The sequence below is a fragment of the Panthera pardus genome, unplaced genomic scaffold, assembly GCF_024362965.1.
Source record: "Panthera pardus isolate Hobbes unplaced genomic scaffold, ASM2436296v1 HiC_scaffold_17, whole genome shotgun sequence".
Taxonomy (NCBI): Eukaryota; Metazoa; Chordata; class Mammalia; order Carnivora; family Felidae; genus Panthera; species Panthera pardus.
Window position 1 is genome coordinate 22,907,908 of NW_026526732.1, and position 24,493 is coordinate 22,932,400.

At 41.5% G+C, this 24,493-nt stretch overlaps 1 protein-coding gene and 1 long non-coding RNA gene across 13 annotated transcripts in view; one reads left to right on the top strand and one right to left on the bottom strand.

Moving 5' to 3' along the window:
- AIG1 (androgen induced 1) overlaps positions 1 to 24,493 on the bottom strand; it is a 313,679-nt gene that overhangs the window by 128,653 nt on the left and 160,533 nt on the right. The gene's annotated exons all lie outside the window — the stretch shown is intronic.
- LOC109252540 (uncharacterized) overlaps positions 1 to 24,493 on the top strand; it is a 141,454-nt gene that overhangs the window by 101,039 nt on the left and 15,922 nt on the right. The window contains exon 4 of one of the 2 annotated variants that reach the window (XR_008422869.1): positions 11,906 to 13,256. The exons of the other annotated variant lie outside the window; for it this stretch is intronic. This is a non-coding gene — a long non-coding RNA (uncharacterized LOC109252540). Of the gene's footprint in view, positions 1 to 11,905; positions 13,257 to 24,493 lie in introns of those variants that run through there. 2 annotated transcript variants of the gene reach the window in all.

The following is a 24,493-nucleotide window of genomic DNA, read 5'->3' on the forward strand; positions in this document are numbered from 1 at the left end:
AAGACCATGAGGCCAGACTTTCTGTTCATGCTTGGGGGTAAATCCCATGGGTACTGAGGGCCTCAGCTTGGTAAAGGGGCAGAGGTGAGAATAGCCCCAATCCGCTGACATGGAACAACACTCTCTTTCTGGGATGCTATTCATGCTACCTTTTTTGTCTTTTCCTTGCTCTACTCTCCTTAAAAATGTTTTGAAGTTTTTTTTTAAATTTTTTAATGTTTATTTATTTCTGCGAAAGAGAGACCGAGTGTGAGCTGGGGAAGGGCAGAGAGAGAGAGGGAGACACAGAATCCAAAGTGGGCTCCAGGCTCTGAGGTGTCAGCACAGAGCCCAACATGGCGCTCGAGCCCACAAACTATGAGATCATGACCTGAGCCATAGTCAGACGGTTAACCAACTGAGCCACCCAGGTGTCCCAAAAATGTTTTGAAGTTTTGAAAAGCATTCTAGGAGGTGGGTTGAAAAATGGCAGAAGGGAGAGCCATGGGGGATATGGTACAGGTGGGAGGTGAGGGGAGAGAAAACGTAATCAGGGGTTTCCACAGCTGATACAACCTAAAGCCCTCTCAAGGATTGTGATGCACTGACAAGTTTAGGGAACAAATATAGAACACAAAACCTACTGTTAGGAGCACTCTGAAATTAACAAAGAAACTTCAAAAAGAAGAAACTAGGATTTTAATGTTATTGGCGTGCTTCTTAAAACTTATTTTGAGCTCAACAAATCCACTTATCCATATATGTCAGCATCCTCCAATGTTAGGGTATTCCTCTAAAAACACAATTCTGACCATTTGGTTTCCTTCTCTAAAGCCTTCTCATGATCTTCAGAACAAAGTCCAAATTTCTTAGCATTGCCTTCAAAGGCTCATACCATTGTTTTAACCTATGTTTCTAGATTAACCTCAGACCATTCTATACGGGCAGCTGTCACTGTTCCCCCAAAAGGCCTTATGTGTTTATGCCTTTGTTCGTGCTCTTTTCTCTGACTGCAACCCCCGGATGTTTGGGACCTTCTCTGTAGTATATACATAAGACAGGGTCATTTTCTGCTTACTAAAGAATCATTCCTCTGCACCTCCACAGTTAGGGGAGGCCACACTGCCTAGTTCTGCTCATGGCCTATTATTAAAAGAAGTTACGTGGGAGCTTCTAGGCTAATGCATTTTCAAGCTGGAGTGAATATATAGTATATTAACATAGCTCATAATGCTACAGTTAACATGAAGGACGGAGACCCCAACGCAGTGGGAACAGTTCTTTAAGGAGAAGGAACAGATCTTACTGACCATTGTAGGTTCAGCTCTCTGTACTGCACAGAAAACTTAGTAGGGTCTCAGTAAACTTTTGTTCAAAGACAGATAGTAAGACTTTCTCTTAAGTAAACCCTATTCTCTCCTTAGTTTTATTATTTTAAAACCCAGCAGTTTAAGAGGAATAAAAAATAAGTTCCTGGATGCAATATATAAGTAAATTTTAAATAATACATTCATCTTGAAAGCACGAAAACTATAATTCACTATTACAGAAGAAGGGGGCTACTTTGCCTCAAACAATATTCACATGGGACTAAGTCACCAAACTAAAGCTGCATATTCACAAAATATATAGAGTTATTAATTTTTTGAAGCGAGAGACAGTAATATGTTCCCAGTGATCTTTATAATTTCATCACACTCCTCTATCACAGTGTATGAGCAGATTTCTGTAATCCTAAAGAAACTTCCTCAACTGAGTCTCCAAATACAATGATTTCAAGTGGTTTTCATTTACCCTTGTTTACGATAAATGTTATGCTGATTGATCGGCAAATGTCTACCAGCAGCAATAAGAACAATTATGTTTGACATGAAGACATTATAAAATCTATAACCCAAACCTTTAAAGCCCGATTTGAAATGTCAAATTTGACTTATGAGAAACAGTTATAATCCTGCTTCATGCAAAAAGCATTAGGTTAATGCTGGAGCAAAGTAGTGTTGCCAAGCGTGTGCTGGCATAATTAATCAGGGATATTTCAGAAACGAATCGTCTCCAAGAGGTTATTGATTTACTGTCACGACACATTTTCCTTACGGCTGCGATGGTGCTCTGGGACTGGGATGCGCTGGCATGAATGTTTCAGTGACTAAGCCTTGATCCGTCCTCCTGGACGCCTGCCATCCTGCACTGACATCTGCAAACACTCACATTTGACAGCTTCATGCCTGAGCCTGGTGGCTTCCAAGTTGATTAGGGTTAGTTCAGAGGGGTTTTGGACTAGTCTGAGTGTAATCGAAAGCAGAGAGCTGTGAGTCTCCACACAGTGACATGCACCTAGTAAACAGTGTCATATTAATAGAGGCTGTGCATGTGCATCTACACATATACAAGTTACACCCATGCAAACACACACCCGTGCACGCACATACAAGTGCGCATGCACATGCCCATGCATACACATACAAGCATACACACACACACACAGCATACTTAAGGAATGGGGCAGATTTCACTTTTAATATCGAAGCTTGCCTCTATTATCTATTAAACTAAATTTGAGTCTTAAAGAAACATGTTGGGGTGCCTGGGTGGCTCAGTCATTTAAAGGTATGACTTCGGCTCACGTCATGATCTCACAGTTCTGTGGGTTCAAGCCCCGTGTCGGGCTCTGTGCTGACAGCTCAGAGCCTGGAGCCTGCTTCACATTCTGTGTCTGCCTCTCTCTCCGCCCCTCCCCTGCTTGAGCTCCGTCTCTTTCTGTCTCTCAAAAATAATACAGAAATGTTAAAAATTATGAAAAAGAAACATTATTTTAAACACATACAAAGTAGTCATAACTTAGCTCTTTTTTACTACAGTGATTCCATGATAGAAGGTAATTGTGTCAGAAGAAGTCCTTAGAGTATTCTAATATTCTCCCAAAGACTATAGGGTACAGTTTCCCTGATGAACATGGATGCAAAAATTCCCAACAAGATACTAGCCAACTGGGTCCAACAATGCATTAAAAGAATTATCCACCATGATCAAGTGGGATTTATTTATGGGATGCAGGGCTGGTTCAATATCTGCAAATCAATCAATGTGATACATCACATTAATAAAAGAAAGGGCAAGAACCACATGATCCTCTCAATAGATGCAGAGAAAGCATTTGACGAAATACATCGTTTTTTTGGTAAAAACCCTCAAGAAAGTAGTGATAGAAGGATCATACCTCAAAGTCATAAAAGCCGTATACAAAAGACCCACCATTCTTCCCACTGAGGGAAAACAGAGCTTTCCCCGCTAAGGTCAGGAACATGACAGGGATGTCCACTCTCGCCACTGTTATTCAACATAGTGTTGGAAGTCCTAGCCTCAGCCATCAGACAACACAAAGAAATAAAAGGCATCCAAATCGGCAAGGAGCAAGTCAAACTTTCACTCTTCCCAAAGATTATAGGGGAAAGTCAAGGAGAAAGTGGTAATTTAGCTCACGCCTCAAAACTTTTTCTCTGCAGACTCTTAATTTGGTTTTGCAAACAGATAAGGACACACTTTCTACACAAAGTTATGTTGATGGTTATAGGAGTGTGGATGGCCCAATAGTAGTTCCTGGGTGGAAAGAGGCCTCTAGGAAATGGATAGCATCTCTGTTCTTCTGGGCATAGTATGTTAGGCTCAGTGTCCCTTCCATGTCCGTTTTCAAGCCATATTTCCGTGCACATTGTACGTCTTGCTTATTAGGCTGCCTCAATGATTGTATGGCCAGCACTAAGTACAGAAGAATGGAGACTGTAGTGTCTGCATAAGCTCTTCTCTCTGAAGGGGTGTGAAGAGAAAACAGGGCCAGCAAGCCATTCACTGTTAGCTGGCTACATGGCCTCGAGCCCTTCTGGATCCCAGGCCCCTCATCTGTAAGAGTCCGCAGCAGTGGACAGCAGGGATCCTGTTCAAGTCCTGAGAATTCATGTCTACATCCTTGATTATACATTTCTGCACCTAGTGTTTTTATCTGCCCTTCCTTCTTTCTTTACTGTGTAAACTTTCATCTTACCTGTGACACATATACAGAAAAGTGCACAAATAATAAGTGTCCAGGAGATGAATGTTCACAAAGTGAACTCACTCTAGTAACCAGCACCCACACCAAGCTACTGAGCATTGTAAGTCCCCCAAAATATCCTCCTCCTACCCCTTCTTGTCACAGCTAATCCCCCCAAGGTCACCACTACTCTGAGTCTGAACACCAAAGTAATTTTGTTTCATTGTTAAGATTTATGTGAATGAAATGCAGTATGTGTTTTTTTTTTTTCGGGGGGGGGGGTGCCTGGCTGGTTTTGCTCAATATTCCATCTGTGAGACTCATCCATGCTGAAGTGTAGAGTTGTGGGCTTCCATTATCACAGCTGTATAGTACTCCACTGTGTGAACACAACACGACTGATTCATTTATTCTCCTGTTGGTGACACCATGGCTCTTTCCAGTTTGGTCCATCACGAAACCATGCTGCTATGAGTATTCCTGGATTTCTTCTTTTGGGGAACACGTGTTTGCATTTTTGTTGACTATATACTGAGGAGAGGAGCTGCAGGGCACACTTCTGGGTGTTCAGCTGTAGTAGATAACTCGAAAGAGTTTTCCAGAGTGAATGTACCAATTTACACTCCCATCATTGGCATATAGAATCCCACTGGTTCCACATCTTTGTCAGCCTTGATAGTGTCTGTTTCATTTCAGTCATTCTCATGCTTGCCCTTTAAATGACAGTGTTGCATTTCTAACTTATATCACCTTGAGACCTAGGGGGCCCAGGCTGCCACAGTGTTGCAGGTCAGGTTCCCTGGGGAGCAGATTCTGAGATGGAAACCAGCATGCAGTAGGTCTCTTAGGGAGTTTCTGAGCATCAGCGCCTGTCAGGGGAGAAGAAGGATGAGCAGTGCAGCAGAGGGAGAAACCAGCCCGCAATGCGGTCTCAGCATGGCTGACCCATCAAGAGCTCTGCAGCCAGCCATGCCCTTCGGAACTGCCAGGAACCGGAGTAGGTGGGCCTGGTCTTTATGTCCTCATGGACTGGTTATGGGTTGCGGGCTGAAACAGGGAAGGAACCTGACCTTTTAGCAAGACAGTTCTCCTCAGGATAGTCCCCTGAGACGATTTACAGGACGGGCTGAAGAGGGCAGCATCCCTGGCTGCTGGGGAAGTAAGTCCTTTGTTCCAAAGGGGACCTGTGTGGCACATCACAGCGTCCACTGAACACGGATGGTCTTCGTTCAAGCTGTGTTTGCCAGCACATCCCATGTCTTGGCCGTACAATCAGCAGCGCAGCTAGCGCAAACCTCTATTTGTGAAGTTCATGGAGGGAATATCTACCATGACGAGAGCCTGACAATTCACAACTGCACTGCAAGGCTATGAATGCGCTACCATTGCCGTTTATGCGAACGTCGTGTTTTTAGGAAGCAAGAAACTGGTCAGTAAATGGCAAAATTCCTCATGACCACTTCATTTGGGGGTTATAAAGTCTGCTACTGTAATTGTATAAATGGTCTCAGGCATGACCAATAAGCCTCCGTGACGTGTAACTGGGTTCTTATTAACCAGGGCGCAGTTGGCACCTAATGCTCTTTATAACTTGCTATCAATTTGTAGCTATTCAACAATTTCTTCAGTTGAAAAAGGCATATGCTAGATTTATTCAGCTGAATCAGGCATAGGCTAGACCATCTAGTTTTGGTGATCATGGATTTGGGATTCTAGGAAACATGCCCGTCATGCAGACAATGTATTCTCTTGTGAGACAGTGCATATGGGAGGGGTTTCTGGAGGAAGAAATACGCTTCAGGCTCCAGATTTATATCTTAACAAATGACCTTTGGTTTTATTTTTCCTTATGGCCTATGCTTTGTTATTTGCACCCACAGACCAATATTTTAAACAACTTTATTTCCCAAACCATATATATCAACTCAATCCTCCCCATTTTAATATAATTAATCAAAGACACACATTTGGGCCAGATTCGGGTCAGTATGAGATCAACAGTATTACTACACAGCTCACAGAGTTCAGCCAAATCAAAGAAACCTAACATTTTCATTAGCCTCTGCAGCCTAATCAAGGGTAGAGATGCATTTTTGTAGGTTTAAACACAGCTCGTGCATTGTTCTCCACACCTATTTTTGTTGACCCCTTAGGAGTCAGGTCCCCATTGTGCAGATATCTAGGGTAAATAGAAAAAGCCCCAGTGTAAATAGTGATGAATGGAATTTGTGTCTCTTCACTGAGAGTCCTCCTCACTAGTGGCTTTTGGACCTCCAAGGGCTGTTAATCAGCTTTTGTGTTTAGGTCAACCCATTGCTCCAGCCAATGTATCTCCCTGGCTCAGTATTCCTCTTGCTCTGATAGTCATGAATCAAAGCTTTATGGGAGCCACTAAGGAAGGAAGCAGGATGAGGTCAGAGTTCACTTGAAGACCTGAGAATCTTCTGACTCTCAGAAGCAGAGAGGATGTGAGAGAAAGGATGGGAGAAAGACTATTCGATGGTATGAAATGAGGAGCATTATGGGTGTGTGAACTAGATATAGCAGCCAGTTCCAGAATGCTGGGGCTAGGACTAAAGTGAGCTAAGGGTAATAACAAAGCTATGTGCTATGCTCTACAAGGATGGGCACCTTAGGGGTTAGGGAAGTGGAAGACACCAAAAATGTAAATTGATTCAATAACTGTTTTGCTAAATTTGTGAATATGACCAATAAATAAAAGATTAGTAGGGAAAGCAAGGGTGCATAAGGAATATCTAGCATCCTACATTTAAGGAAACTCAAATAAATCCTTCTCCAATGTGGCCTCGGAAGAACCTTTCCTCCGGGCCTCACTGATTTGGGTCTGATTGTTTCAGTCCAGAAGAAACATGATGGCTTCCAGTATTTGAGCAAAGATGTTGGAATCCGGCAGATGCACGAGCAGTAGATTTTTTACAAAAGTTGATGAGGTACAGGAAAGGGAAGGAGAGACAGGCAAAGGCCAGGGTTGCTTTTCTCAGTCATGTGCACACTCTCTGGGTCTGCCTAAGTTGGCCCTTGATCACATTACTGTCTTTGATCGATTCTGGACAGATCATCTCAGGTGATTTCCATTTAATACCTGCAGGGAACAGGCCACAGTCTTATCCTTAATTCCTTTTAATTCATCTTCTATGGAGCATTACAGATAAGAAGGATTCTAAGTGAGTAATGAAGAGAAATGTCACTGAATGATATCTGGTCGCTGCTGGTGTGGAAAGGGCTAGAGATTAAGCAAATGAAATGCATATCGTTAGATGCACTGACTTCACACCTTGCAGGGACAGCGAGGAAGGAACGTGCACAAAGGATCTTCAGATAGTAGGTGCTTTATACATTCTTGTGCAATGGAGGGATTGGTGAGTGTTGTGCAGAAACACTGTGGATGCTGAAGGCACGACTGGGTCCCTTTCTGTCATGTTAAGTTCACAGGGAGGATGAGCCAGTCTTTCTATAAGGGTCTCTCTCACAAAGCTCTCTCCTTCCAGTGAGGTATATTGTGTTCAGCTCTTGCCAAACTTAAATTGCATCCATGTTAAAGAGGAAAAAGGGCTTTAGCACATTCCTTAGGGGAATGGAAACAATTTATTTTGTTTGTTTCTAATGGAGAGGGTTTGCTCCAAAATCTCACTGTGAGGTCTGAGAATCTGGGTTGAGGACCGCCAGGCAGCCAGAGGGAGCGGGAGAGGGAGAGAGGGAGAGAGAAAGGGAGAACGAGGAGAGCAGTCACGGCGACCTCATCAGGTGATTGAGACAGCAAGAGCAGCCAGTTACAAAGCCAATGCATAAACTATAGTTCCTGGATTTAGGGCAGGAACACATAGTTAGCTAAATATGATATGAATTGATGTGCTTTCACAATATTTAGTTTTTCTTAGAAGTGCTTGTTTTGTTTTAAAATTAAAACCTTCCTCTGCTGCTCAGCACAACCAAACACAATACCCTTTGTGTGTGTGTGTGGGGGGGGGGGGTTGGTTTTGTTTGTTTGTTTTGTTTTCCTCCTTGATATTCAGAAAACGGAACGGCCAAGCGTACAGTTCACCTCGCTTCAGAGGAAAGTGGAAGGCATAAATGCAAATGACCTGGGCGATAACAAGTAACGAGCTTTTGGAAAAGACTCTCTGACTTCTCAACATGAACTGGATGATGAGAAACATGAGCGTGATTTCTCATCTGCTGGTGTCCCCAAAAGCTTATTTTGTAATGTAATTTATTTCCATAGGGTGGGCTTAGTCTCCTAACAAGAGTGGAGCATTGTCCCTGCAAAGCTGCAAATGTCAGTATACAGCCTCAGGGTTAACATGGGCGGCGTAAATAACAAGGAAAATGCATCCTTCTCAGAGTTCCCAAGACTGTAATAAGACGGCTGGCGTTTCAGTGATATACGGTCTCTTTTTGTGTTCAGCAGAGAGCAGTATGCTTTGGGTCTTCAAGATCTTGTTTGAATGCTTTACAGAAACCAATCAATAACACACAGGTAAAGTCTTCTGCAAGACACATAAATCCTAGCATGGGGAGACCAGCTGTTGTGAGATGCTGGATGGGCGCCAGTTTCCAACTGGGGAGTCTCAAGGAAATGATCCTGAATCTGGGGCTTTGTTTGGATTTCAATGGAACATAATCGGGCGACATCTGGTCCCCCACCTTGTGCTGGCTTGGCCACACTTCCTCCGCCACGGCTCTGGGCACCTCCTGCGGGGCTTCCAATGAGTGCCAAGCGCCAGTGCCCTGCCTGTCACCAGCTGCCAATCAGTTTTTCACAGTGGGGGACAAAAAAAGAACTTGGGGCCTTGAAGATGCCTGCTGAGAACGACTCATAAAAATGATCTTAAAATGCAATTTGGGTCCCATTGCCCCTCAAGTTACTGGATATGAGACAAAAAAGAATTTTAAAACTAACTTTGCGGTGGGGGGAGGAAAAGCTAGCAGAAGGGAATGAAGAAAAGTGCAGGAAGTTGGCAGTGTGGGGCACAAGGTAATCGAAAGGTAGACAAGGGGTGAGAGACCAAATGAGTAAGGGATAATAATCAACAAATTCACGGAACTACATGCACCCTGACTAATAAGCGGTTACATTCAAGTGAAAAACTATTTTCACATGTTAATTTAGCAAGTCTTTCTTTTAAAATAAGAATACTCAATATTGCAAGAAGGAGGTGAAAACTGCATACTCCTGAATGCTGGACAAAGAATACACGGCAACTGCTGTCTTGGAAGGAAGTTGAGCCTCTCATCAAGGGTCCTGAACCCTTTCTCAAATACTGTAATTGAACTTCTGGGTCTATGCTAAAGAAATAATAATCAGCCTAAAAAACAACCACATACAAGACAAAAACATACCCTTCCTCAGCTTAATAAACAAGGGTATTTTTCCTAACACTATTTACAACAGCAAAATAATTTAAAATTATCTTAATGATCTATAAGGAAGAAACAGTTTTTAAACTAAGATATATCCACTCAACAGAATATTACATAGCCATTAACAGATGTTAAGAAAAATATTTATATTATCATATTTAGACATCAAAGAACATCAAAGACTACTTACTCTATCATACGTAGTTTTAAAAGTCTTGTTTTTTGTTCCTAAAAAGAAGACATGAGAATGTCAACAATGATTTCCTTTGTCTAAAGGACCATGAGTGACCATCTTTCTTGTTTCTACATTTTTATATTTTTCAAATGCTCTTTAATTTGTATGTATTACTTTATTATTCAAGGTAAATTCAAGTACAATTTTATTTTTTATTAAAAAAAATTTTTTTTTAACGTTTTATTTATTTTTGAGACAGAGAGACAGAGCATGAACGGGGGAGGGGCAGAGAGAGAGGGAGAGACAGAATTGGAAGCAGGCTTCAGGCTCTGAGCCATCAGCCCAGAGCCCGACGCAGCGCTCGAACTCACGGACCGCGAGATCGTGACCTGAGCTGAAGTCGGACGCTTAACCGACTGAGCCACCCAGGCACCCCAAGAACAATTTTAAAGAATGCACTAAAGAAACTATTGTCTATGTATAGGAAAATACTCGAATGTCTTCAAGAAAACACAGAAATATGAAGTAACAGAGCTCAGCTTATAATGTAAGTTGAGAAGATGAGCAGAAAAAAGGGCAAATGAGTAAGTTCCAGATATGCAAATAAAATGGAGAGAGGAGGAGGGAGAAACTTAAGTCAGTGAGAGAAAAGGAAGAAAACCAGGTAAAACATCTGGATGTAGAAAATGAAAAGGAAGTGCTATCAAGTGAAAGTTGTACAGCTGAATATTGGATCACAGTAGCTTTGCTCGAGGACATTTAAAAATGCTTGGTCACCATAAGTAGTGCCAGGGCACGGCCATGTGACTTACAGACAGTAAAGTCAGAGACAGTTGGCCTGAGCGGAGGTAAGGTACTAATCTGATTTTCCTTGTCCACCATCATGTCCAGAAATCTTGGTGTTTTCGGTTTCAAGTTTTCAAGTCAGTCCTTTGGGACATAAGTACCCTAACAACACATTCCTTATGACTTTCCTCTATCAACTGGTTTACTTTCTGCTTATCTCCACTGGTAATCTTATGTATATTTCAGGTTAATCAGATTTGTTTGCGGAGAAATGCAAAGGGGAGAAAATGATAAAGGATTGCAATAGTAATACACGTTGAAAATTTCTGAAAAATTGACAAAATTTAGGCAGAAATGTGTGAACTGTATGATTTTCGTGTGGGGTCCCCTAATGATTTTCTGTCTCTGGCCCTCTGGGGAACTCTAGGGGAAAGTATAATTGTTCTATGTCTTTCTAAGATCTTCCACCTGCTAGATTATAAACCTTTTTTAAAAAAAAACAAGTCTTCAATTTTTAGTTCTGTTTGATGTATGTTGGCTGACTCCATCTTTTTCTAATCCTGTGTAAAATCCCTTCCTTCATTCTGGAAACCTTCAGAATTTCTACTTCGTAAAATCCATATATGATCAAGTAGAAAGTTAGTGGGATTTCTGGCGGCAGTTTCCTTCAGTTGAAGGCCATGGCTTCCCAGAATTTCCTTATTTTCCCTACCTCTGCTTCCCTCTTTAATTTGCAGCTTGAAATACAACGAGTTAAAATAGGGTAGTTCTTGTTTTTCAGTGGCACCATAAACATCAGGCAGACCTGTGAGTATGTTAGAGTTTTTCCCACAGTAAATAATTCTTCCTACCTCTCACTTGTGCATGGAGCCTTCAATTTCCTAGAGAAAAAGTATCTGGGCAATGATGTCACCCTGTCTTAACATGAAGTATTTAATATTTCCTATGCTACTTGGATTATATAAACCCATTTACCTTCCCCTGGTACAGTTCAAATTTGCAAGGAGATTTAATATAGAGATGTTTCTCGCTAAGCTATATTATGAAAACACTTCCTCTTGCAAATTCTCAGACTGCCTCCTGTTATTTATTTCACTGCAACATCCATGGCTGGGCTGCAGCAATTGTGCAAAGCCTCTTAGCAGCAGCGCCTTGAATGTGCCATCCAATTCTCTTCTTCGACAGTGGAATAGGTTAGATACTTTCTCTCTCTCTCTCTCTCATAACTCACATGTTTGCTGAAAGATAATCATTGAGAGAAATTGACCATAAACTAACCATTTGCTTTTCCCAGAGTCCAAGGATTACCAGGCAATTTAAATTTAATGCACTAACATCAAGGAAGGAAAAGACCTTCAAGAAGTTCCTTAAGTCATTCCAAGGTTAGAGGTGTTTGCTTAGCTCATTGCTCTCATTGGAGGTGTCCTTAACTAGATTTCTTTTCTTTTCCTGAGGCAATGATAACTCTAAGTTAATGAGGTTTCCTTTAACCTTTCATTTTTATGAACTCAAAAAAATGTAAGGTTAGTTTAGAGGTGATTCTGTTTCTCTAGGTGTGTTGAAAAACTTCAGTCTCAAGCCTTTAAAGCACTTTTATGTGGAAGCAAGGTAAGTCTTATAATTTCTATGTGTTTTTGTAATAGCTTTATATCCCTCGCCCCCATAGATTCTGACATTTAACCACAGATACGTTTCAGGGGAAACCTTCCTGCTTAGGTCAAGGCCACCAATATTCACACGCCACACACCAATCCAGCTTTGCAGGGGTTGCAAGGTACCGACATTGAAGAGCAACCAATGCTTTCCTTCTTCCTTCCCCAGTCCTCTGGAACATCAGCTGTGCATGGATTACAGTGAGGTTCCCAGGTCATCCTCAGGCTCTTTGCTTGTGTTTGAAACTCTGGGACTCTCATTTTTAAGTTTCTCCCCTTTCTCTGCAGATAAAGAGAAAGCCATGCTTATTTTGTTTGCTAATTTTAATGAGCAAAGGGAAGAATGAGGCCAACTGTGGGCTTTCTTGATGCAAAATATACTGATAATGAATAGGGAGCTTTTGCACGTGTGAGATCAGAAGCACGCTGGTTAAGGGAAGGGCTCTCGAGTTAGATTTGGGTGGAATTTTAGCTTTGTACTTACAAGCTTTGGGGAAGACAGTCAGCTGATTTAAGCCTCAGTTCGTACATCCATAAAATGGGGTTACATATAGTAACTACCTCATGGTGTACAGGAATAAATCAGACAGTGTATATAAAGCATTCATCATAGTATATGGCACAGAGTAAGTGCTCAAAAAGTGTTTGGGTTATCATCATTTTATTATTCCAGCTGCAATCTTTCCTTGATTCTTCCTTGTGACCACAGTACCCCAAAGGTTTTTAAGTCAACTTGGAATAGAATGACCTTAACTGGCTCATGCAGGGAAAATATGACCATGAATGAATGAATGAATGGATGAAGTCTACTGGCTTTTAAAGACAATCAGAGGATAGAAGTAAATTCCAACTATTTAATAAACACTGAGTACAACTATGTATATTGACTTGATGTAGTGAGGTGGGGAGGGATGTCTTTAAGAGTAGAAGACCCTCACTGTCTTCATTTACCCCTTTCTCCAATACAACTTTGGCCCATATACTCTACAGAAATTGTTTAGTTGGCCTCCCGGTTACTATCCAAATCTTACTGTACTGAAAGCTTTAGGTAGTTTACATGCAGTGAGTTCAAAACTAAATTCATCACCAGCCATCTTTTCATGTTACTGTTCTTCTAGTATTCCCTAACCATTATCCAAACAAGTGCTCAAATAAGACATTGAAAGTCATTCTGACTTCCCTTTGGATTTCTGTTTGGTAAAACTGGATAGAAAACACTGGGAACAGACCAGGGTTTGTTTGTTTGTTTGTTTGTTTGTTTGTTTGGAGGGGGCATGGGGGGGCACATTCCTGACTTTGGCTATGAGCATGTTAGACATGAAGAAGCTTTGTGATGATCAAGTACATGTAGGTCTGCAGCTTGGAAAGAATCTTCAGATACATGGTAAATGAAGCCTTGGGTGTAGATAATCTGACTTTAGGAGAAAAGTATATATTAAGATCAGAAGAGGGCTTAAGAACAAGCCTTGGAGAACTCCATGTTCTGTGCTGGATGGCAGAAAATGAGCCTGTAATGCACAGTAGAGGGAGTAGTCAGAGAGATGAAAGGATAGCCAGAAAATGTTGTATTAAGGAACCAAGAGAAGGAAGACACAAGGAGAGAACAGTCAATAACATTTAATGCTACTGAGAAGGCTGAAAAATGTCTATTGACGTTCTGGCAAATGTAGGTCAACAGAGGCCTTGGTAAAACCCACACCAGTAGTGGATGGAGACAGAAGGCAACAGCACAGTCGATCCCACTAGCCAATATTATCCAATCTAAACTCTCGGGCCTAGAATTTAAGACCTTTTCTTAATTGTTCCTCAAGTTGTTTTCAATTTAAGCTTTCATTTATAATCTCCAAAGTGGCCGTTTGCCTCAGCTATGCCATTCCTCCTACTGATTTCTTTCTCCATTCGATTCACATGTCCCTCTGATTTTCTCTGCCAATTAAATCCATGAAATACCTTCATTAGCTGGCAGAGGCTGCTGGGTAAGAAAGCATGTGAGAGAAGAAAAATCTTTAAGCAGAAGTTTTCTGAGTTTTGCAAAAGGGTGTGGGTGAGAACAGAAAATATTACTCTCTTTAATGTTAGCAACAATTAAGAAGAAATCTGCACTGGGACGACATGTAATTCAGCATTGCTGAGTCAGTGCAGACATTAATTCCGTTGATGATTTGAGTCATAACGTCAAGTTGGTTGTTCACAATTCATGAAGAGGCTGAATGAGCACAAGCTCCTTTGAATTTGTTCAGCATGTTCAATACTCTCCCATTTTATGATAGATTAAACAACATGGAAGACTTTTGTCTTTATTTCGTTGATGAGGGAAGTGCGGGCTTGCGCTCTCTAGCATTTGGATAGAAAAGGTTGTCTAGTAGGAAGCGTCTGGCCTTTGTCTTTGGAGAAACCTAGATTCAAATATTGCTTACATGAGCGATTAAGTTGGAGGACACTTATTTGGCTTTTCTGGTTCTCAGTTTCCTCATCTGTTAAATGGGGATAATAATATTTACACGGGGTTGTCATGAGGATCAAATTATATAAGCCCACAGCTGGGCATAAACAGGCATTCAACAGGTATTAGTTTCTTTTCCTTTCCATCCTTTTTAAAATTTTCAAAATCCCAAAAGAAAAAGTACCACCAGCTGCATTTGGATATGCTTCACCTTGAGGCCTGGCAGGATGTGAGGAACGGTGAGGGGAACTCAACCTCTCACCAAAGTACGTCCATTCGGAACTAAGTCTCTGTCTTCCACAGACATTATTGGACGCAAGCAAGAATTAGAGCTCGTGGGGGAGCCTGGGTGGCTCAGTTGGTTGAGCATCTGACTTTGACTCAGGTCATGATTTCGTGGCTCATGAGTTCAAGCCCCACATTGGGCTCTGCTGTCAGCACAGAGCCTGCTTCCGATCCTCTGTCCCCCCTCGTTGCCCCTCCCCCATTTGTGCTGTCTCAAAACTAAATAAACATTAAAAAAAAAAAAAGATTTAGAGCTCATGAAATGGCTATCCTGACCTGTTGGACAGATTGAGCTCATAGAGTCAAGACAGAGTGCATATGTGTGAGGAGAGGGACCATGATTTATATGTTTGTCTCCACATCCCTTAGTACAGTAGTGAGAACCTACCAGACAACCCAAGAAACATAGGATGATGTATTGGCTAGTTAACGCAACAGATTAAAAAAGCCTGGCTTGAAAGAAACAATCTCAACTTGGCTTTGACACAAACTCTGCATGACCTGGGGCAAATTACACAAAACATCGCAATTTTAGTTCTTTGCGGAGCCAGTTAGAGCCAAAATGTTGTGAGAACCAAACCAAACTAAACCAAAAACTAAAAAAGCAGGCATAACTTTTATAAAAATATAAATGCTTAACTCTAATAGTTTAACCCATACATGCATGCAGAAACTCAGTTATATGTTTCCACTGAAAACCCCAAAGACTCTCAGTAATGCATTTGTACTAATTCAGAAGTTTAATTTTGTTTTTGAAGGAGTTCCTCAATTCTTTGCAGAGGTCAGTGAATAAAGTGTTGGTTTTTTTTTTCTTTAACAAAGTTATGCTACCTGAAGATATTCTTCAAATTTTCTCCAAATAGTACACAGTTACATTTCAAACTTTATTTTAGTCACTCCAGTGCTATTGAGAAGGGGCAAAATGGCTGGGACCCCAGGATCTTGGAACACTCTGTAAAAGCTATCAGGTCTGGATCAAGGCAGTGAGCTGCCAGCTGTCTTTGGAACTGACACAGTGACCAGCAAAAATGACATGGTGGCTTTAAAACGATTCTTTCTAAAATAGCCGTTCGCCAGAAAGTCATAGGTTGTCTTAAATATTTAGGTTCTGTGACTCCAGCTGCATGCTATGGGGGCAAATGAGACCAAAGGGTTGAAAATATTTCCAAAGCCAATTAGATGATTTAAGATTTCCAGTCCCCTCCTGCCATCATTGTCCTAAAATGAGGAAAAGGAAGTGAGCATTGTCTTCATTTTCCCATCCACTACTGACATGTTAACAAGAGGCTGCAGTCAGAGGAAATAAATATTTTTAAAAAATACCTTTATCAAAAACCAAAAAAACTTGGAACATGATTTTCTTTTTCTCTTCTGATATCTCAATACATAGACAGTGCTAAACAAAGAAAGCAGTATATTCTAAGAACTACTGATAGACCTGGGAATTCCATAGAGAATATTCTTTGGATTAGGGAAATACCATATTGATAATGTTTTGTTTTGTTTTTCTCAGCAGAACGCTTTCTGACCCTATTTCAACTATAGCTTCCAGGTTTATTCACTCGACATCCATGAAAGATTTTGTCTGGATTTAATAGATCCATAACTAAAAAAAAAACCAAACATTTTGGAAATTGTTGGTCAAGAAAAATGTCTAAATATACTAAAATCAAATTTATTAATGGCCAATGAAAATCTAAAGTTTAGTTTAAAAAAGCCAAAGGCACAAATATGCAATAAAAATAGTAGCCCCAGAGAAGAGCATATAAGAGGACCCATATAAAGGTACACACCTAGAAGACATGGAGAAAGGGTAGGGGTAATTTTTCGAGTATCAGTTCCCCTCTATTGTCCATTTAAAAAATTCTAATTTCTTTAGTTTTTACCAGAGGGCCTATATCCCCACCATTTGTTTTCAATGCATTCCTCTGTACATTATAGAGGTATAAACAACACTGCCTAAAATTGGGAAGCTCAACTAACTTTCTTTCTTTCTTTCTTTCTTTCTTTCTTTCTTCCTACAAAACTATTACTATGTCCTATTTTCATAATTGCTTTTTAGTTGCTATTCTTCTTACCTATCTCAGGCATTTATTTGATTTATAAAACTGTATCTTTCTTAATCACATAAACCACCATTTCCAAAGCAAGGGACTCTAAAACTATACGGTAATGAAAAATACAACATTATCATGTTAATCATCTTAGCAGGATAAAAAACTGTGTCTTCCAATGATTCCCTAATCTTTAGAGAGAATGGTGATTTGTAGTCAAACAAAGTATCTCAAAATGTAGAGAGGATGGATCAATGGAGTTCATAGAATCATAGTCTGTATGAAGGATTAGCATATGTCATCACACCTCGAAAAATTAGAAAACTTGGTATAAAAGTGTGTCCTCTATATTAGCATTCTTTGAAATTCGCATGAAAGGCCTGAACTCTCTCTCCAGAAACACACACACACACACACACACACACACACACACACACATTTTCACAAATGGGTTGTGACCTCCAATCCATCCATGGGTATTGTTGGTAACCTTATGGTATGTACTGAATTGTTCTCCCCTAAATTCACATGTTGAACGTGACTATTTAAAGACAGCACCTTGAAATAAGTAGCTGAGATTAAATGAGATCATAAGGTGGGGTCCTAATCCAGTAGGACTAGTGTCTTTACAAGTAGAGGAAGAGACACCAAGGGCATGCTCACAAAGAGAAAGGCCATGTGAGGACACAGTCAGAAGATGGCCATCTGCAAGCCAAGGAGAGAGGCCTCAGGAGAAAACGACCTTGCTGACACCTTGATCTTGGACATCTAGCCTCCAGAGCTGTGAGTAATAAATTTTTGTTGTTCAAGCCACCCAGTCTGTGCTATTTTGTTATGGCAGCCCCAGAAAATTAATATACTCATGACTGAAAAAACCATTATTATATATAAAAGAAAGTGTGGTCTGATTGATGTTGCTAACTGTAGACCACTGTTGTTCTATACCTGATCAGTGGCTAATGCTTGTACCTGATAGTTTACTTGAGATCACAGAATCAGAGACTTCTAGACTGGGAAGGCCCTACTTTTAATTGCCTTATAGGTATCCTAAGTCTGTTAGCATCTTCCTTAGAAAATAAAAATATACTTCATTATAGCTAAAATTGCTACATATCTAAGTCAGTGACTTAATTTGGGGGAAAAAAAAAGCTCAACTAAATCAATCCATAACTAGTCTATGAGTCTACAAGTCAATATCTAAGAAAAAGAAAAAACCTCAGGAATTTTCAGCTTCAGGTTGTGTTTACAGATGAAACAAACACACAGGCACATCACCAGGATGGCTAGGACTTTGCCTCATGACACGGTCTAACTGTTAAGGTGCCTGGGGAAGATTCCCACTTAAATAAGCTGTTTTAAGCTTGGACTTTCCCATGTATAATGTCTCCAGGATGTCCGCCTGGTCCAAAATTTCCACCTACGGATGGGCCACTTTAGGTGTCGCTCCCTGCTTCATGTAAGTTACCGAAGCTGCCACACAACTGAGAATAAGGCAAGTTAACACCCTCTCTTCCAAGTAACATTGCAAAGTAATTTTCCTTTGATTTCCACATTTTCTCCAGATCTCTCTGTAATGACCAAGGCCTACTACTGCTGCTTGTTATTGTTGTTGTTTATTGCTGCTCACTGCAACGGACCCATGTGAGGCAGGAACCCACCACTTTCAAAAGGCAGTTTCTCCCTGCACGGAAGGGAAGAAGCCTTTGAAGAGGAAACAGGGGCAGTGGGAGCTGAGTTCAAAGCACTCCCCAATGGCTAGGAAGCAAGGGAAGACTTCAAAAAGGAAAAGGGCCTGTCTTTGATGAATCTAAAAATTCAAAAGAATTTCTTCTGCTAGCCTACCAGGGAGATTCTTCCACATTGAGCTGTAGGGAGAGGAGAGGGGGTGGCGTCATTACTAACCCAGGAGATTTAGCGTAAACAAACCAGGACCAGGAACTTTTTAGCACAGGGGATTCGGTATTGCTGCAGTGGAAGTTTTGTTTAGTCTTAAGAATTTAAAAATGATTTGAAATGGTTCCTGGAATCACACATTATGAAGGATTTTGAAAATGATTTACTCTCCCTGTTGAAACATTTAGATTTTCAATGCAAATATCGAGGACTTCTTAGAATAACGACACAGTAAATGCATCTTTGTATATGTGCTGCCGAACCGAGCACAGTAAATGCATCTTTGATAAACATCAACTTGTGGATAAATATTTTGCTTGGGGATAATCTGTTCATATACTTAGTGTGAAATAGTTAATGAGCTCCTGATGGCAAAAGTCCAGAACTCGTAACTTCCCTACATGGCTTTGTTGAAGATCTGTTCACCAGAGAATTTGTCCCAGAGTCTCAACTTGACATTTGGAAAGCATATTCTCATAGAATGACAATGGGTGTTATTATAATAAATGTTGATAAATATACTTAAAGTAGATTTCATCTATTACAAAAATTTTTTATAATAAATAAGATAAATGTTGCTTAATTTGGTTAGCCTGATACCTGGGTATATTCTGGGTAAGATAGCCCTTACCCAGTGGTTTAAGTCCAGGAATCTAATTACATTATATAAGAAAATCATATTAAATTCTATATTCCAACTGAACAAGAAATAAATTTTTGGAATATGACTCATTCAAAATACTTAGAAATACATAAGAATGCCTATGGTAGTTACCAGATGTGGTAGACAATTCTAAGATGTGTTTTCCATGATCCCAGCTTCCTGGTATTCACACCTTTGTTTGAGTATAGGCTGGCCCACTGGCTTGCTTCTAAATGAAATATATGGCAAAGCTGATGAGATGTCACTTCTATGACTGGGCTTCTGTTTTGCTAGAAGCCAACTTCCCTTGCTGGCTTTGATAAGGCAAGTAGTTATATTGGGGAGGCCCACATGGCAAGAACTGAGGGGGTGTCCTCTGGCCAAGAGCCATGTAGAAACTGAAGCCCTCGGTCCAACAGCCCTGGAAGATCTAAATCCTGTCAATGGCCATGTGAACTTAGGAGGGGGTCCTTCCCCACTCAACCCTTCAAATAAGGCCCCGACCCTGGCTGACATAGTCACTGCATCCTGTAAGAGGCCCTATAGCAAAAGACCCAGCTAAGCCATGTTTGGACTCCTGACGTATAGAAACTGTGAGATGATAATTGTATGTTGTTTTAAGCTCCTAAGTTTCTGGCAACTTGTTAACAGAGCAATAGAAAAAAAACAAAAAAAAAAAAACAAAAAAAAAAAACTAAGAAATCAAGTATAGATGCATCTAAACATTCTGACCTTTCTCAGACAAATTCAGACCAGCCTACTACCATTTCTACTGGGCCTTCAATGTTGTTTCAAAACAATTTTATTTACCTTATTAGCTTCCTAGCACGTTAAGGATTTTATCACAAAATTTCTCTACTCTTGTTGAAACTCGCCATTTACCCCCATTTTCTACCTATTCAGTGATCTGGTATTTGTTGGGTTCCCACACTGTCAGCTGTGCCGTAGTGCACATTTAGAGAACGATGAACTTGATGGTAGGACAGTCTTAAGTCTGGCAGAAGGGATGGTATTCACATAAAAAGCTGGTTTTCAAGAGAGAAATAAATGATACAGGAAAGGGATAAGGTGGCAGGAGAGTTCCAAAGAGGAGAAGAAAGTTCTGTCAGGAAGCAGTTTGATTAAGTTTTAGAGATGCAGAAATGGAGAATAAAAATGGAAAGAAGCTGTGATGGGGTTTATTTCAGAAACAACAGTTTGCTTAGTGTAAAGGGAACAAAAGGGAGGGCTGACTGCCTTTCTCATCCGGAGTGTGTATGTAGGTGGTGGAAGGAAGAACAGTGGAAAGAGCTGTAAAAGGCCGGGGACGGGGCCAGGATGGAGGGCGGGGGGTGGGGAGGGAGAGCAGGAAAGCTGCAGCTTTAAAGTGCAATGTGATCTGGGGCCAGAGGGGTCATTTGGGTGCATAGAACCAGACAAAAAACGATCAGGAGGAAGCCAGAGAACTCATTCATCCATTCAGCAAATAGTAGGAAGCATCGTAATGTTCAGTACAGTTTCACTCCCATGGAGCCTGCAGTGTGGCCTCCTCGGGAGAGCTTGCCACAGGGCAATCCTGAACCGGCCTCAGGCCGAAATCCACTCTAGTGTGCCCCCCCCCCCCAAAAAAAAAAAAAAAAGCATCAGATAGGCTGATTCTCAAGATAAGAATTTTGGAGACTTCCATGGAACATTTATGGTAATGTATGTATTAATTTCCTAGGGCTTCTATAAAGATTACCATAAATTGGGTAGTTTAAAGCAAGAAGAATTTATTCTTTCACAGTCCTGGAGGCTAGAAATCGGGAAGTAAGGCAGGCAGGGAGGCAGTCCCTCCAGAGGCTCCAGGACAGCATCCTTCCCTGCCTCTTGCAGTGTGTGGAAGCTGCCGCAGGCCTTGGCTTGGGGCTGCCTCACTCCAATCTCCATCTCTGTGGTCGCGCTCTGAGCTCTGTCTGCTCTGCGTGTCTGCCTGGTCTCCTGCTGCCTTCCCCAGACAAGGACACTGGGGATCCAAGATAAGCCCCTCCCTCCCAGATCCTTAACCAATCACAGCACAGAAGTTAATAATCATTCTTTTGCCATAATGGGTAATATTCACAGGTTCTGGAGATTAAGATGTGGACATATTTTCTGTCAAAAAATTCTTACATTTCAAGATAAAGTTACTCATGGAATGCTTTGGACATTTAGAACCTCCCCAGTGTTTGACATTCTAGTTAGCCCATACTCAAACCACAGTATTTTGCAAGAAAACATTTAAAACAGAAAACCCATGAGTTATTTCAGGTGAGAGTATAGAGAGCTGCTTCCTATTCCAGAGTCCACCTTGATGGGGAAAGAAGACACAGGTGATCCCATTTATGGAAAAGAGAGGCTGAACCCCAGGTTCTGTGCACAGGGCACATGGGAGCTGGGGCAGAAAGGGGGCCGGGTCTGGGGTTCAGCTAGCAGGGGTGCCGGTATGGGGTGCTTTTTCTAGAAAGGCCATGGTGCTCTTGGAGAAGCCCCACGGTGCCTGCCATGCTCAGTTTCCTTTCTCTAAGGGCTTTCTTATGCATGGCTTGTCATGCTGTATATCCCATGACTTGACTTTCCTGGTTGAAGCCAGTTGGGTAAGGCACCAGTGCTTGATCCAAAGACAGCTTTCTGTAGGCAGGCTATGGCCCTTATGGTGATCCTCCTTGCAATACATGCCCAATGGAGCTGCATAACAAGGGATCATGACTGCTGACCCCAGTCTTTTTCTTGGAGTTTTTAAATGGCAGACACACAGACAGCATCAGCAAACAGTAGGGTGGGCTGAAGCAAAAGACACAACAAGAAGGCAGGAAGCAGAGGCCATTACATACTAGAAAGTCTGGGTAAACAGAAGCTCTGAAGTGGAAAGGTAGCCTGTCACAGCAGCAGAAACCATGAGCTGGTAGTAGGAGAGAAGGTCCTGGGTACTTGGGTGTCTCAGTCAGTTAAGCATCCCAACTCTTGATTTTGGTTCAGGTCATGATCTCATGATCGTGAGATGGAGCCCTACGTTGGGCTCTGTGCCATCAGCACAGAGCCTGCTTGGGATTCTCTCTCTTCCTCTCCCTCTCTCTCGCCCTTTCTCTCTCAGAATAAATAAACTTAAAACATATATTAAAAAAACAGAAAAGGAAGTGCAACCTGGTAGAGAAGCAGACACAGAAGAGCTGAGTATTGAACTTGGGAGGCTATCAGAGCTGCTGTCGGGTTTCCAGACCTAGTGTCAGAGGAAAGGAGCTTCTGCCCAGTCCTGGCTGTAACAATGCCCCCTGTCGCCTTCTCTGTGACGCCTGCCTGTGAGGCTGCAGCTGGTTTTCTGTCTTCCCTTACTTGGAAGGGTAGGACACCACGTGTCCTCCTACAACATCCACGTGAGCTTTAGTAACCCATCCCTTGTTTCTTCTCACGACGGAGAAGAACTTGAAACCCAGCCTACACATCCCACTGGTGTCAATAAGTACTTAGTAACTGATGATTCTGTCAGCGTGATGTAGGAAAGAGCTTCAAACCCACCATTTGTCCCCACAGAGGAAACACCGGTCCGAGGACATCTCCATCCCTGGAAGTGGCTTTATGATGTCCCTCAGTTGTGGCCGTTAACACACAGTGCAAAGACACTTCAAAACCTGCAGTGTACTTTTAGATAAATGATAATTAAATTATGTTGTGGTAAATGAGCCCTAATTTTAAAAATATGCATACCATGTAATTATGTGCTTAACTTGCAATTAACGCTAACAGCCCCTCTTACAAACCAAAAATAAAAAAGTGGGGATTGGTCATTTCGTTTCCCTTCAAGGGAACGAGCTTGGCCTAGATGCTGAAAATGAATAGAGATGATAGGTTGTCCTTTCCACACATTTCATAAATTTAAGTTTTTCTTTCTTTCTTTTTTAATAACCTAGCACAGGTTTTATTTTTTATTATTTTATTTTACTTTTTTAAATGTTTATTTATTTTGAGAGAGAGAGACAGAGGCAGAGAATCCCAGGCAGCACAGAGCCCGATGTGGTGCTGGAACTCACGACTGTGAGATCATGACCTGAGCCGAGATCAAGAGTTGGCCATGTAACTGACTGAGCCACCTGGGAGCCCCACAAATTTAAGTTTTTCTGTGGTGGCATAATTTCAGATCAATTATGTTCTTGACATTTGCTGTGCCTCAGAATCTCTGTGGAACTTAAAATATATATATTTATATATATAAAAAATATATATAGTTGCTTTTGCCTTATTTGGGATATTCTGAATAACGAGGAAGGGGACTGTAGGAAGCGGAGGAAAGATATGCCTATTGTTTGCCTTGATTCAAGTTCAGTTGATCAAACTCACACAGCTTGACTCCTGGCTGGGTGATGAGCTGGCCCTGGAAACCAGCATGGCTGATCTGTGGGTGGGAGATACCACCCACCCCTTTGGTTTTCATCAATGATCCTTCTCTGTTTGCAGTGGTTACTCAGAAAAGTTCTTCATGAGGTGGAGTGGGGGGGTGGTGCGGGTCTCCTGCCACTTTCCCCCTCACGGCCGTCCAGGCCTGACAAGCAACAAAGATAGGGTTTATAAAGGAACAAGCTGTAACCCGTGCCTGTAGTTACATCTTAAATTTCAGGGTACTGGAGCCAGCCTCCCAAGACATAAAACTGTGCCTTCAAAATAAGTGAGGACGCATTGCTCTTCCGCATGCTGTTGTGATGTACTGTGTGCAAACACGTGGCTCTCACACTGCTTTCATAAAGACACTTAAGGCACATACATGACCATCAATACCTTTCCTTGGCTTTACACTTACGTGCATATATTGCTAAGTCCTGGTAGCACTTTTTTTTTTTTCCATGAAGAAATAATACAGAACTACCAGCTTCATAGATAACACTATTTTCAAGGCTCATAAAAACTCCATTGACTCTTAATAGTCACTTACAGGAGATCACAAAGGAACATTTTCCTTTTGAGAGACACTGATGCTCAGATGGCTAAATGTGCGAGAGGGAGAGCTCTGTGAGGGTTATTATCAACTTCACTTATTTCAGGGGTGGAAGAAGCAAGGGCTCTTTAGACAGTGGTCCGTGGGGTTCTCCTGGTTTTGCAAGGAAATGCCAGAGGAACACAGAAAGACCAAGAACTCTTGAATCAGATCCACCCTAGTTCAAATTCAGGTCCTACCACAGATG